The 14,205-nt window shown below is 34.7% G+C and overlaps 1 protein-coding gene across 1 annotated transcript in view; it reads right to left on the bottom strand.

Annotated features, from left to right (window-relative positions):
- nbeab (neurobeachin b) overlaps positions 1-14,205 on the bottom strand; it is a 291,762-nt gene that overhangs the window by 218,732 nt on the left and 58,825 nt on the right. The gene's annotated exons all lie outside the window — the stretch shown is intronic.

Genomic DNA, 14,205 nt, shown 5'->3' with positions numbered 1-14,205 from the left:
AAATGGGTTAAATTGTTGTGAGGGTAAAACGTTTGTGGCAATCAACACAGTATGTTTTGTAAAGTGCTTCCAAGAGCATGAAACCATTAAAACTCAAGAAATATTTAGAAACCAAAACTGTCAAAGTCCAGAAAAAAAAAAAACAGCTCAGAACCGCTAGCTTAAATGAACTTGCTATTTAATTGTCCTGCTGCTTTGATTTGACTGATAGTCTCCTGTCTACTGTACTCATTTCTCAACTGAACAGCTGATGGGCGTCATGACAACCACACTTTCTTTTCAGCCTTTATTTCAGGAGTGATTTGCATGGATGTGTTAGAGCTGTACTCTCTAACGGAACGAAACAGCATGACGAGAGGCAGTGGAGGAAGCGATAAACAGTGCCTCATCCCTGGAAAAAATGACAAGCGTTTCATTTATGAAAACGTCCATCAGTCAGTTTCCTCAGCCTTTTATAACATCCTAATGTGTACAATGACTGACAGTAAAGAAGACAGCAGCAACAACTACAGAGCATAGCAATGCACAGCATGTTAAATCAATTATAATAGCATAAAAAGACAGCTTTTCAAGTTAAACATGCATTTGATAAAAGGAAACCTCACATAAACACTTTAAAAGGACCGTACTGTAAGAAGTAGCCAGCAGATGACACACAAACTCCTCCTATCTTCTGTACAACAATGGAGCAAATGAGTATTTATTCACTAAAAACAATAGAACAATGTCCTGCTTTAATGCCAGCCTAAATGAATCATTATGAAAGGAAGGCGTGCAGCATCTGTCTGACTACTTCCTAAAAACGAATTAGCATGAAGAATAAACAGAAAAAAAAATGTTTCTCTGAAGTCTCAGCTGAAAAAACATCTGGCCCTAAAGCTGAACCCTGCGGCACACCAATAACAGTTTTGCTTACTTAAAAGTTTTATGCTGATGGGTTCTCAAAAAAAGATAAAAACAAGAAAGTGGAAGTTTGACAGTTAGTTAAACTTCACTCTTTAAAGCCCTGGCACAATCTATATACTTTGATTTCAGGACACAATTTTATACGATATATATAGTTTATCATATGTGACTATTGCCTATATTTTATATATAAAAAAGATCAACATGAGCTACACTGCACATCAATTTAGAAATGATCACCAAATTTAGCCCAGTCTCTTTTGATCAAACTTAATTTGCTTTCCAATTTGCAATTATCAATGTCCCACAGTCGTTCAACCAAAAGGTAGTTTCACTGCTTTAATAAGACTTGCATAGCTTTACTTCTGTTTTAAAGAAAACTCAGCGAAGTGTAACAGCATATCAATGAGACTCTAGAGACGTTTTTATTCCTTCAATTGTATTCACAGAATCAAGTACAGAATCATAAAAAGCTAATTCACTTTTAATGGCTAACATCAATCTTCTAAATAAGTAAAATATCCAATTGTCATGCAGCGCTGCTCTTCCTTTAAAAGAGTGGGATATTTCTTTTTTCCAGTGTATGCACTGCAAGTTTTGTCACTCCAGCCATTGTGTTTACTAATTACGATGACTTCAAGACTAATCATAGAGTTTATCAAGACGTAAAATAACAGTTTTCTTAAATGAACAGTGCAGTTTTTGTTTTCTGTTATTACTAAATTATGAAAAATATCATTCAACGTCTTCAATTTTAATAAGTCATACACCACTATACAAAGGCCAGAAACCTGTGCAGAAGTGTTAGCGTGTTGCCAGACAAAGCTTGCCCATTCAGCACAGCTTCTCTTTTAATCACAGAGCTCGTCACACTCTGAAGTGAGGTGTTTAATTGCATGCTCAGATCCCGAGAGTAATTTGCATCCATTGTGCGACAAGAGGTAAATGAAGGCACAAAATCAAAGATTAGACACTCATGGCAAAAGAAAGTGCTCCCTCTCAGGCCAAACAGGAATCACTCACAGTGAACAGTTAATCTCTGTTAATTTACATTGAGTTTCAGTGTCTAGATTACCGTTGGAGAGTCGCTACAGCTCAAAACACTCACCTAAAATATATTGACACTAATTGAAATATTTTATATTGCTAGAAGTGCAGAAATATTAGGGACATTGGTGCTTGAACTAACTTTACATCCTCAAATCTGAACCCAAATCTTTACATTTAAAAAATGAAGTATTTTTAAAATATTTTTTAAAGATCTTTTAAAGATGTTCTTTTATGTTGCTGAAAGAAGTCTCTTATACTAACCAAGGCTGCTTTTATTTGATCAAAAATACAGTAAAAACTGTATTACTGTTAAATATTATTACAATATAAACAATTAGTATTGTTTTTTTATTTTATAAAAAAAAAAAACACTTCTTATTATCTATTTTTAATATAATCTTTGATTTACACTGGTAGTAAATATGCCTTCAGCAAGTTTATTTGTGTGAATCTGTTCAACTTAAGTGAATCAATTCAAAACTCTGAATCATGGATTCATTTGTGTCTTCACTCAAACCTAACTTGCATAAAGAATCACTGAACTCAGTGCACACAGACTGTCTGTCCTAAACACAAATACACAGACAGTGTAATGATACAGTGTTTCACTGTAGACTGGAACAATTGTTTTATGTATACAATGCAATGCAATAGTATACAATAGTGTAAAATGCAAGATTTCATTTTTTTTATCTGTTGTCCAATTTTAATATCAAATAAAAATTTTATTTTTACAGATTGATTTCTGCAAACCACTTGATTTACAGGCATCACAATGCTCAAAAATCAAAATCAGCATTACATTTTCATTTATCTCAGATGCATACTGTTGAAAATATTCTATTTAAGCATTTATTTAATCTCTGAATACACGAACCAGCATGTCAGCTTTTCAGGTAGCATACAAGCAAGGTTTGCCTGTTTCTGGAGAGTTATTCTTCACCAGATGTGATCAAAAAGTGGCTTCAGGCATGCAAAAATTCAACCAGGCTGCACTGTTTGCGCTTTCGCTTTTATCACCTCAAACCAGGCGAAGACACAACCTTCCTGGTATCCTGCTTGACAAATGTATACATGATAAAATAGATAGAGCACCTGCTCTTCCCTGGAGAGATCTCCATTGCTGCCTGCTTCCTCCTCTCACCATAACTCTCAGTAAATAGGACATCAGCACTGTTTATTTCCACTGTGCTCATAGCCAGTGAAAGCGTGCAGTGGAAAAAAATGGCTAAAGTCTGATTTGTGCTACCCATAACCATGGCAACCGAGCATCTCTGAACCCCAACTAGGGGAGAGGAAGCTCAGTAGAAATTTATATATTTATAAATTTCTTTACATCAGGATATTTTTTGTCCTCTTAAAATTACCTATTAGAATTGTTGATCTATAGTAAAGGCCTGTTGACACCAAGTACAGACTATAACGATAAAGAAAAAGCCAAAACAAATCTAAAGATTAGAATTAAAATTCTAAGACTAATGAAGTACAATTTTATGATAACAACGTAGAGGAATGATATAGTTGGAATCAGTGCTATTTTAGTATGATTAAGCTGCAATTATTTCTATTAATATTTTTAATCTATCTGCCGCTTTTGACACTGTGAATCATCAGATCCTCCTGTCCACCCTCTCATCACTGGACATCACAGGGATTCCACTTTGCTGGTTGGTCTTTCAGGGTGGCCTGGGGAGGGGAGGTATCCAAAGCACATCAACTGGTCACTGGGGTTCCTCAGGGATCAGTTTTTGGTACGGCTGAACGATTTTGGAAAATAATCTAATTGCGATTCCTACCATTGCTATGCTGATGACACACAGCTCTATCTTTCACTTAAACCAGATGATCCAACGGCAGCTGCACGGATCTCAGGCTGCTCTCGCGGACATCTCGGCATGGATGAAAGAACATCACCTACAGCTCAGTCTGGCAAAGACTGAGCTCCTTGTCTTCCCTGCCACTCCAACTCTACAGCATGACTTCACCGTCCAGTTGGGTTCATCAACAATTACCCCATCAAGTTCGGTAAGAAATCTTGGTGTTATCTTTGATGAGTGACCAGCTGACTTTCAAAGACCACATTGCAAAAATTGCTTGATCTTGCAGGTTTGCATTACACAACATCAGAAAGATCAGGCCCTTCCTAACGGAGCATGCTGCACAACTTCTTGTCCAGGCCCTTGTCATTTCTAGGCTGGACTACTGCAATGCTCTACCAGCTGGACTTCCATCATGCACAATCAAACCTCTACAAATGATTCGGAATGCAGCGGCACGACTGGTGTTCAACGAACCCAAAAGTGCCCACGTCACACCTCTCTTTATCTCCCTGCACTGGCTGCTGGTTGCGGCTCGCATCAAGTTCAAGACATTGATGCTTGCATATACAGTAGAACAGCTACAGGCTCAGCACCAGCCTACTTCCACTCACTATTACGAATCTACATTCCCTCCAGAAGTCTAAGATCCACTAGAGAGCGACGCCTCGTGGTACCATCAAAGAGAGGTACAAAATCACTTTCCAGAACATTTTCGTTTACCGTTCCTGGCTGGGGAAATGATCTTGCAACCCTTATCCGGAATTCTGAATCCCTGACAATTGTCAAGCGACAGCTGAACGCTCATCTCTTTCGACACTATTTGAAAAAAAAACTGTTTTGTCTTTTCTTTAATCTTTCCATCTAGCTTGTATTTATTTGAACAATGCTTGAAACTTGGTATTACGAGCACTTCCTGTGTCTATTTGCCTCTTTAAGATGAATCACTTGATGTATTCCCCAATTGTAAGTCGCTTTGGATAAAAGCGTCTGCTAAATGAATAAATGTAAATGTGAATAATTTTTTTTTTTTCCATTTTTTATTTATTTTCCCATTTTTTAATCTTAAATTTTTAGTTTTGTTTGTGTGTTTTTTTTGTTTTTTTTTTGCAGTTTTTTTATAATGTGTTTTGTGTTTTTGTCTTTTTTTTGGAGATTTTTAAATCTGTATATGTGTATACAGTTAATATTATAAATATAGTTAATATTAATTTTAATTATTTTAATTCATCAAATTAAACTAAATTAAAATGATAAATGTTTTCTTGACAACTAGCTGAATTATATATTACTTAAAATACAATAAACATGAACTGAAATAATATATATATATATATATATAATTTCAGTTAATATTTATTGTATTTTAAGTAAGATCTTTTTAAACAGTTTTAATTTTAGTTTCAGTTCTAGTTTGAGTTAACTATAAATAACCCTGGTTGGAATCACTTTTCATAACGTCTTTTTTCCAGATGATGAACTATAAAAACATTGATAGCCAATCAGAATCCACTCGACTGTAAAGAGCTTGAGCATTTAAAGCTGTAGACAACATAACTGCAGCACACGCTTATAATAAACAGAACGTTTTCATCCGTGAATGTGGACACTAATATAGTTATTGTTGTTATTTATTTTTACTGTTCCTTAAGTTAATGTGTATATAATAGTGCAGATTTGATGAGTATGATTTTTGATTGTAGACTTTGGTATCTTGTCATTTTGGAGTACATATTGAAACATTAATATTTGATTTAATCTCTTTTGAAGCTCTAGAGGAGAAAAATCTGCAAAGCAGGAGACTTCAGCAAGAGTCTCCATTTGCTCTCCATTTAATATAATTGAAACAGTTGAGATTAAAGTTGAGTTTTCTCTCCTGCAGGAGAGCGCATATGGAACTGGCTGGCTGCCATAGCAGGACCTGATTAGAGCGCCTCTGATCATTGTGTTTGCTAATCATAAACTCCTCGCTCCAGTCACATCTGCTGTGGCAGGCTTGAGGATTCTTTAAATATCAGCTCCTGAGTGCATCGTTTCGTAGGCTATATGGTCAAAGCTGTTAAGTTAACAGTCATGAACTCCTATGAACATTTCATGAACCTGTCTCTGATATATTATGCATGCAAATGAACATTGGTTACCGATCGGAGATACTTAATGCTGCTTAATGGGCAATCTTTATAATATAGTGGTCCTTTTTAATGGCTCTTTATAGGTGTGTAAATGCTGACGGTGCCTGTGAAATTGCATATCAGCTGATTCATTTGCAGATAAATTGAGGCCGTGACATCCATTTTCACTTTCAAGCTCAGGCTAAACACATCCATGATGCTTTAGTGTTTCTGAGACAATTAAAGGGATAGGTAAAAATCATATACTGTACTACTAACTCTCAAACCTCAGATTATTTTCAAGCCTGAAGCCATTTGAAGTGTAAGTAGTTTTTCAAGTATATTCTCCTGACTCTCATTTTGTGTTCCTTGAATGAAACGATACCATCTGTTAAAAACTTTTTTTTAAGATTTTTTTTTTTTCAAATAAATGCTCAACTTTTCATTAAAAAAAATTCTGAAAATTATCAAAACTCATTAGTTTCCACAAAACTATTAAGCTGCACAACTGTTTTCTTTCTATCTATCTATCCATCCATCCATCCATCCATCCATCCATCTTACTGTATTTTTGATCAAATAAAAATAATTCATCAACTCCAAATGTTTGAATTAAAATAAATAAATAAATCTTTGATCTTTAATCTTTAATTACTTACCCTCATGTCATTCCAAACCTGTAAGACCTTCGTTCATCTTCAGAACACAAATTAAGATATTTTTGATGAAATCCGAGAGCTTTCTGACCCTGCATAGACAGCAATGGAACTACCACGTTCACAGCCCAGAAAGGCAGTAAGGACATCAACGCACGTCGAAGTCTGACATGGAAGAGAAGAAATTGATGAATAAAGTCGTTTTTGTTTCTTTGTGCACAAAAAATTATTCTTGTTGCTTCATAACATTAAGATTGAACCACCTTTCTGGGCCTTGAATGTGTCAGTTGCATTGCCGTCTATGCAGGGTCAGAAATCTCTCGGATTTCATCAAAAATCTTAATTTGTGTTCTGAAAATGAACAAACTTCATTGGAAACGACATGAGGGTGAGTAATTAATGACAGAATTTTCATTTTTGAGTGAACTATCCCTTTAAATCCCAGCCAGTTCAGTCTGTTAGCATGTGTGCCGTCACCGTTTCCAATTGCCGCTGCAGTCCTCTTCCTCCTGACATTTTCCTGTTGCTTTGACATTAGATCTCAAGTCTTATGATTACAGTGAACCTAAACATAGGTCTGAAGACTGCAAGATAATATTTCTCTGAAATGAGAATGCAGGAAGCATTTCAGAGAAAGGAATACTGACAGTTTGAAGTGACGGGTTTGTTGGGGTTCTTCTGAAGCTGTCGTCTGTGTGACTGTGGTGGATATAGTTTAGGCTTTATATGTGTAGTATTATCCCCACCATAGAGAAACCTATGCAAATATGACATCTAAGAACATAAAAAGAGGGCAAATTAAAATAATTAGTAGTTACAGATACTGTATACAGATACAGATGATTAGCTACAGATACCACATATTAAAAAAGCATTAGTAAATTACTTGTGCTGCTGACTGATTAAATACTCACCGATTTCCTGTTAATATAAATAATAGATAAAGAGTAAAATGTCCCTATTTTGTCGATAAATTGTCCACAAATTACAGATATTTAATAAGCTTATGAAAAAAAAGATCAGCCATTTATATTGCAAATGTATTACTTTATGCAAATGTAATGTTCAAAAATATTCATAGCTTATCCTCCTGTGACTTAGCTTATCAGATCATAGACAGGTTATGCTTGCAATGCTATCAGCAAAAGCTCTCCAACTTCCATGGAGTCTGGAAGCAATCTGCAGACAACATGTAGACTTTAAATGACATACTGCATGTTTGCGGATCCATGTTTTCGAGCCAGTGCATGATTTGCATGCCAATTGAATGTTTTCCTTTCGCCAAAAGCTACATTGAAGTGTCTGGGTATGTTGTCACGGCAACAGCTTTTGTGTACAGACAAGCTAGCTGCGCACCATTACATATCGCTGGTGGTTTATGACACATTCATTGTAGCATGTGTTCCTGGGGAACAGTGTTTGATTACTACATTGTAAAAGCTGTAAGGTACTACAATTATTCCTGAATGGAGTGAAAGTACAAGGAGTTTTCACAGGTATTCATCTGTTTGAAAGAGCTGTTTATTTATATAAAAAGTCTGGTTGTTTAGAAATCTGAATGCTAAAATTGATGCATTCTCTTTTTAGAAGAAAAAAGTGCAGATACCTGAACAAATAATTTTTGTTGCATGATGTTTTGAGTACGAATTTTTAGGTGCAAGTTTGATTGCTCATCAACTATTTGATCGGTTGACTTATGGTTTTGTATTTTTAGCTACAGTGTGTTGTTTTAGCTGTCTTTACCTTAGAAAAGTTGCATCTTTAAAGCAGCACCACTACTAGGTCAGTCATTTCTTTTTTCCTTATTCGTCTATATTTTATCCTTACATCTCACTATGACAGCCTTGGTTGCACTTTATGCAGTTATTAATTCAGCATTTACCAAATGTGCACTAAAATTAAACAGTATCTCAAGTCCACCTCCCAGTACCAATTTGGCCTTTATATGAGCTATTTAAAAAGTCCAGTCATTTAAGCAACGCCCATAAAACTCAAATGTTGACTCATAAATGTCTTGACCATAATGTTTAATTACCACTTCATTTTTGCTTCAAGTGCCAAATCAGCTTATTCTAGACTGAACAGTTCTACCTCATTTCCTCCCTCAGCATTCCTAGCTATTTTTGGAGAGAAATGGAACCAATAAACTAAAAACTTCCCATTGCCATTGTGTTTAAAGAAAGCGTTCACCCACAAATATAAAAATTTGGGGAAATGTACTTACCCTCAGGCAATCCAAGATATAGTGAAGAATAGTGAAGAAACAAACTCATTCACATCTTGGATGGGTGAGTAAATTTTCAGCAAAGTTTCATTTTTTGGTGAACTATCCTTTTAAGGTAGCCTACCTTTTTTAAGAGTTATCAGTCCTCTGTGTGACCATCTACACTGGGTAAAATTACTATCAAACAAGCAGCGGATTCAAACATTCAAAATGCCACGAGCAAACTCATTACGAATAAATAGCGCCCAGCTGCAAAATTCAACTATAAACCATCCCTAGGTTTATTTACCGGAGTGTAAACCGTAACTAGCAAGCAATGCCACTAACCTATCAGCATTTCCAGTAGCGTGACAGAAGCTGATTTCAGATGAACAACGAAGCATTTCTGGTAACAACCAGTGTTGGGGAAAGTTACTTTTAAAAGTAATGCATTACAATATTGCGTTACTCCATAAAAAAGTAACTAATTACGTTACGTAGTTACTTTTTATGGAAAGTAATGTGTTACGTTACTTTTGCGTTACTTTTTAAATCTGGACAGGGCTTGCTTGTTTGTTTTTAAAATAAAAAAGTTCTATTTTTGGCAAATATAAAAGCCTTTTCACACCAAAAGTGAAATGAATAAGCCTCAGGCTGAAGGGAAAGTAAATTTACGTCCGTACAATAGAATGCAGAAGAAGAAATTTCAACACACTTCAGCAATAAAAAATGACACACAAATGTTTGTCTAGAGTAATTTTTGCTTATTAGGTTATCATCGAAGGTCAGAAGCAAAGACATTGGTTAATAGAATGGGATTAAATACATAAAGGATATTTGTGTTGTTTAACATTTAATTATTGCAGGTTTGCGTCATATTCTGAGTTGCATTATTTTTATTCATTTTGAGGAATACTGAATCTGTGTGTTTTTTTGTGTGAGTGAGATGAATTAATGCATATTCATATTTATTTTAGAACTACAGTAACATCTTCTGATTTCTCTCAACATGGGGACAGGAGAGCTGTCAATCAATAAATTGGAAAAAAAAAGTAACTTGTGTTACTTATTTGAAAAAACTTTTTGTAAATTAAAAAGTAATGCGTTACTTTACTAGTTACTTGAAAAAAAAGTAATCTGATTACGTAACTCGCGTTACTTGTAATGTGTTACCCCCAACACTGGTAACAACCAACGTTTTCCAGCAAGTAGCAGTGTTGTAGTGTGACAAAACGACATTTTTATGCCATAATATTGCTCATGGAGATTTCCAGCACTGCAAAGCCCAGCTCATTCAAATGAATCGGTTCGTATAAAAGAACCAAATCAAAATAGAAATGCACCGACTTAAGTCTATACATTTTGATCACAGATCACGTGGTTTTGGAACAAATGAATCAAGTTCCTATATAGTGATTCAGTGTAAAAGAGTAGATGTGTTGTTTATTTGACACAAGCTTTGGAGCTTCTGTGCCAGCAACATCAAGATTTTTCTTATAGTTTCTTATAAATATTCAGTTAATAAGTGCTTTCCGTAACATTATACAAAAATTGGTTGTGCCATTTTATTTTAGATGCATTAAATCTTTATGTAGTTCACTGCCGTCACTCTAACTGAAATATTTATTCATCCAAAAATACTCACTGTTTTTATACCAGAAAAATAGGTCTCGGATTAAATTATTGGCTGTAGTTACACTGAATTATGAAAAACTTGAGAAATGACACATTACACATTTCACCTTTGGTTTTCAACATCTATATGACCACAGCAAAATGAAATACAATTTAATAACTGAGTGGGATAAAGAACATCAAAACTCCAATTACCAATGAATGCTGTTTTTCTGCAATTGCCTGATCATAAGAAAACAAATCGGAAAAGAAAGAACGAGAGTGGCATACAATGTAAAGCACACAAGACGTTCTCATGTGCACCGTGACACAGACTCTCTGGAGAAAAGACTCAGACGGGAGAATTCTGCCTGCAGCATTTCCTCTCTCTTCTACCTTTGAACTGTCAAAATGTCACAACTATAAAGGTCAAGGGAAGAGACAGATAAGGAAGGAAAGAGATCAGATACACAAATGAGTTTATTGTTCCCTCTGCCCCATTAATTCTGGTTAGTTCTCTGCGTGTCACACATCAGGTCCTGTGAGCTCGTGACGTTGAGCTAACTGTCAGATCAGCTCTGTATAAAGAGTCCTGATGGAGTTCTGCTGGAGATGGTTGATGTAACTCAGCAGTAAGAAAACACTTGGGAATTTGTATCACATTTCAAAGAAAACAGTATTTATGTGGTGGAAAAGTGACTGTCACTGTCTGTGATATCCTATCATGTTTATTTGCTGTAAAAGCATTGATCAAATGTTTTGTGAACATCTTATAACAAAAAAAGTCAACATTTAAAAAACTGATATGTCTTTATCAATGTATTATTTAGTGAAATATGTACTTAAAATTCCCCCAAAAATGAAAATTTGCTGAAAATTTTATCACTCTCGAGTCATCCAAGATTTTGTTTGTTTTGCTTGTTTCTTGTTTGTTTGTGAGGTTTTCTTTTCTTCATTGGAACAGATTTGGTGAGCATCACTTGCTCACCAATGGATCCTCTGCAGTGAATGGGTGCCGCCAGAATGAAAGTCCAAACAGCTGATAAAAGCATCACAATAATCCACAAATAATTCACTTGACGCCAGCCCATCAATTAATGTCTTGTGAAGTGAAAGGCTGGAAAAAATAGCTCATAATCCATAATAACAATAAAATAATCATTTGTTAAATTTATATGAACTCTACATTTGTTTGAACTCTCCTTCTGACGGCACCCATTCACTGCAGGATCTATTGGTGAGTAAGTGATGACATTTAGTGATGCTAACTTTCTCCACATCTGTTCTGATGAAGAAACAAACTCATCTTACAGGTATGATTTAACAGTAAAATATTACTGAAAAACAAAATAGCAACAGTATTTGCTGCAAGAAAATAACATTATAACAAGTGGGCATTTGTACATATATATACATATAAAAGATAAACTATTTAAAAGTACAAAATATATAAAAGTATAAAATATGGCCATTTTGAATAAATGAAAGCATCGTTAATGAAAAAGCTCACAATTGGTTGATTGCTCACAAAGCAAGTTCATAAAAGATGTCTCCAAAGCCTGTGATGTCACCAGTCAGTAATATTGCTTAGTAAATTAAATTCATGAAACCAGACGTTCCTTTGTGCGAAGCTTCACAAAGCCCATTCTTTTGAATGTGTTATCTTCAAATCCCTCATTGATTCTGCTGCTGACAGCACATAAGTTTTAAATTGAATGCTTTCTGACTCATCGCTCATCATTTGTGAACAGTCATCAGGTACTGCACATGAATTCTAGTGGTCTGCATTTCCTATCCTGCTTAGAGCTGAACACATTAGCCTAAGCATTATTACAGCTTGACTGCTTTTCATAAAGAAACTCAGCATGATATGAATGAGTGAGACTGCACACTTTTTTATGGAGTTGTTTGTTGAGAAAGATTAAACCGTACGCATGAAGTAATTCTGTGTGGTGCTGTAATCACAGACTCGCACAAGCACACAAATTTAGTCTCACACAGTTGGACGCAGAAAGGGAAAGACAAAAGCCGAAAAGCCACTAAAGCCAAAGAGTAAATGCTGGCGGAAATAATAAGAGACGTCGTCACAGCTCACACAGAGCAAGATGTATGTAACAAAAATATGTTAAAAACAATAGGTTGTTCATTTAACTGAATTACTTTTTTTAAAGCAAAATACTAATAATTCAGAGATAAGGAATTTTCCAACAAATAAATAAATAAATAAAAACATTTAAAATGTATGAAAAAAAACAAACAAACAACAATTTGAACCTTTTAATCTCAAGAGGAAGCCAGATATGATAAAAATACTGCAATTACTTTTCTGAAAAGCAAATAATAATAATAATAATAATAATTTTCCTTGCCCACCAAAAATAATAAATATTAAACAAATAAATACATTTACATTTTATGAAAAAAAAAATCTTTTAATGTGAAAAGTGAAAAGTAAAATGAATGTAACAAAAATGTAAAGAAACTATAGGCTGTGAAATAATTGTATTTATTTTAAATCCAAAATAAGACATTTTCTTTGCCAAACCACAATGAATGAATGAATGAATGAATGAACAAATAACAGGATGTAAAAACTTTTTGAAAAACAAAAAGTAATTATTTTATTTTATTCCACAATAAGGAATTTTCCTTGCCAAACCACAATAAAAAAATAATTTTAATTTTATGGGGAGAAAAATTTATTTGAATTTAATTAATCTTAATTAATGATAAAATTAATCTTAATCTGGACAGCAAGATGGATGTAACAAAAATTCATTGAAATAGGCTGTCAATTAACTGCAATTACTTACTGAAAAACAAACAAATTAATTAATTTAAAATGTTATTCAATTTAAATCCGAAATAAGGAATTTTCTTTGCCAAACAACAACAAATACATTTAAATTAAATGGGAAAAAATTAAATTTTTTTAATCTGAAGTTGACATTTTAAAAAAATGTCTAAAGTGATTTAGAGATTTAATTTATCAAACACAATGAGCTGTGGTGCTTATTTCTACCCTGTCTCTACTATTCCTTTCAATTAGAATGGAAAGGCCAAAGAAAATAAATACATAAAATTAAGTAAAAATTCACTGTCAGCTGGCAACAAGACCTGCAACTGGGGAACACAACCTTAGAAGCATCAGTACATATATCCAAGGACATCAAGATGAACCCAAATCACCTCATTTATCTTATTTCATGAAACAATATTCGTACACCCACATTCTAACATCCCTCGGCATGCTGGGATGTTGATCCGCTCCACGAGTTTTCTATATTCCTCCTATCCATCGAACAGCAATGAAGTGGCTCTCTGAGACGATTCCGACAGCGCAATTATTTTGATCAAACAGCAAATTATCTCATATGTGCCGAGCTCTCGGTGACACCACGGGGCTGTTTCTGTTTTATCAGAGAGGAAGAGAGCAGGTACAGGTGTCATGCTGCGAATGCCAATGCAGGAGGAAGTAGAGGAAGGAAGGATGGGGGGAAAAAACTTCCTGGCAGAGGAAGAGGAGGTGCTTTTTGTTAGCCTGAGAGAGGTGGAAATGAGGTGAAACATCAACGTGAATATGTGGACATGTGCTCTCATATTTAGAGACGTGTAATTATCTGAAAAGTGGAATGACAAGGAGCTAACGGACACCTTCACAAAGGTCAAAGACAGTTTATACTGAGAGACAAATGTGTGACCGAGGCCATGGGGACAAGTGTCACTGACATAAAACTGTCAAGAGCTTAAAAAAGGTCTTTGTAATTTTTTGTAATTTTGTTCATTCTATTTGAATTGTATATTTATGAAAATGTGTATATATATTATGTTATATATATACTATATGT

This window comes from Sinocyclocheilus rhinocerous, unplaced genomic scaffold (genome assembly GCF_001515625.1).
Source record: "Sinocyclocheilus rhinocerous isolate Xijiao unplaced genomic scaffold, SAMN03320098_v1.1 scaffold1965, whole genome shotgun sequence".
Lineage (NCBI taxonomy): Eukaryota > Metazoa > Chordata > Actinopteri > Cypriniformes > Cyprinidae > Sinocyclocheilus > Sinocyclocheilus rhinocerous.
This window is presented reverse-complemented; position numbering and strand designations above follow the sequence as displayed.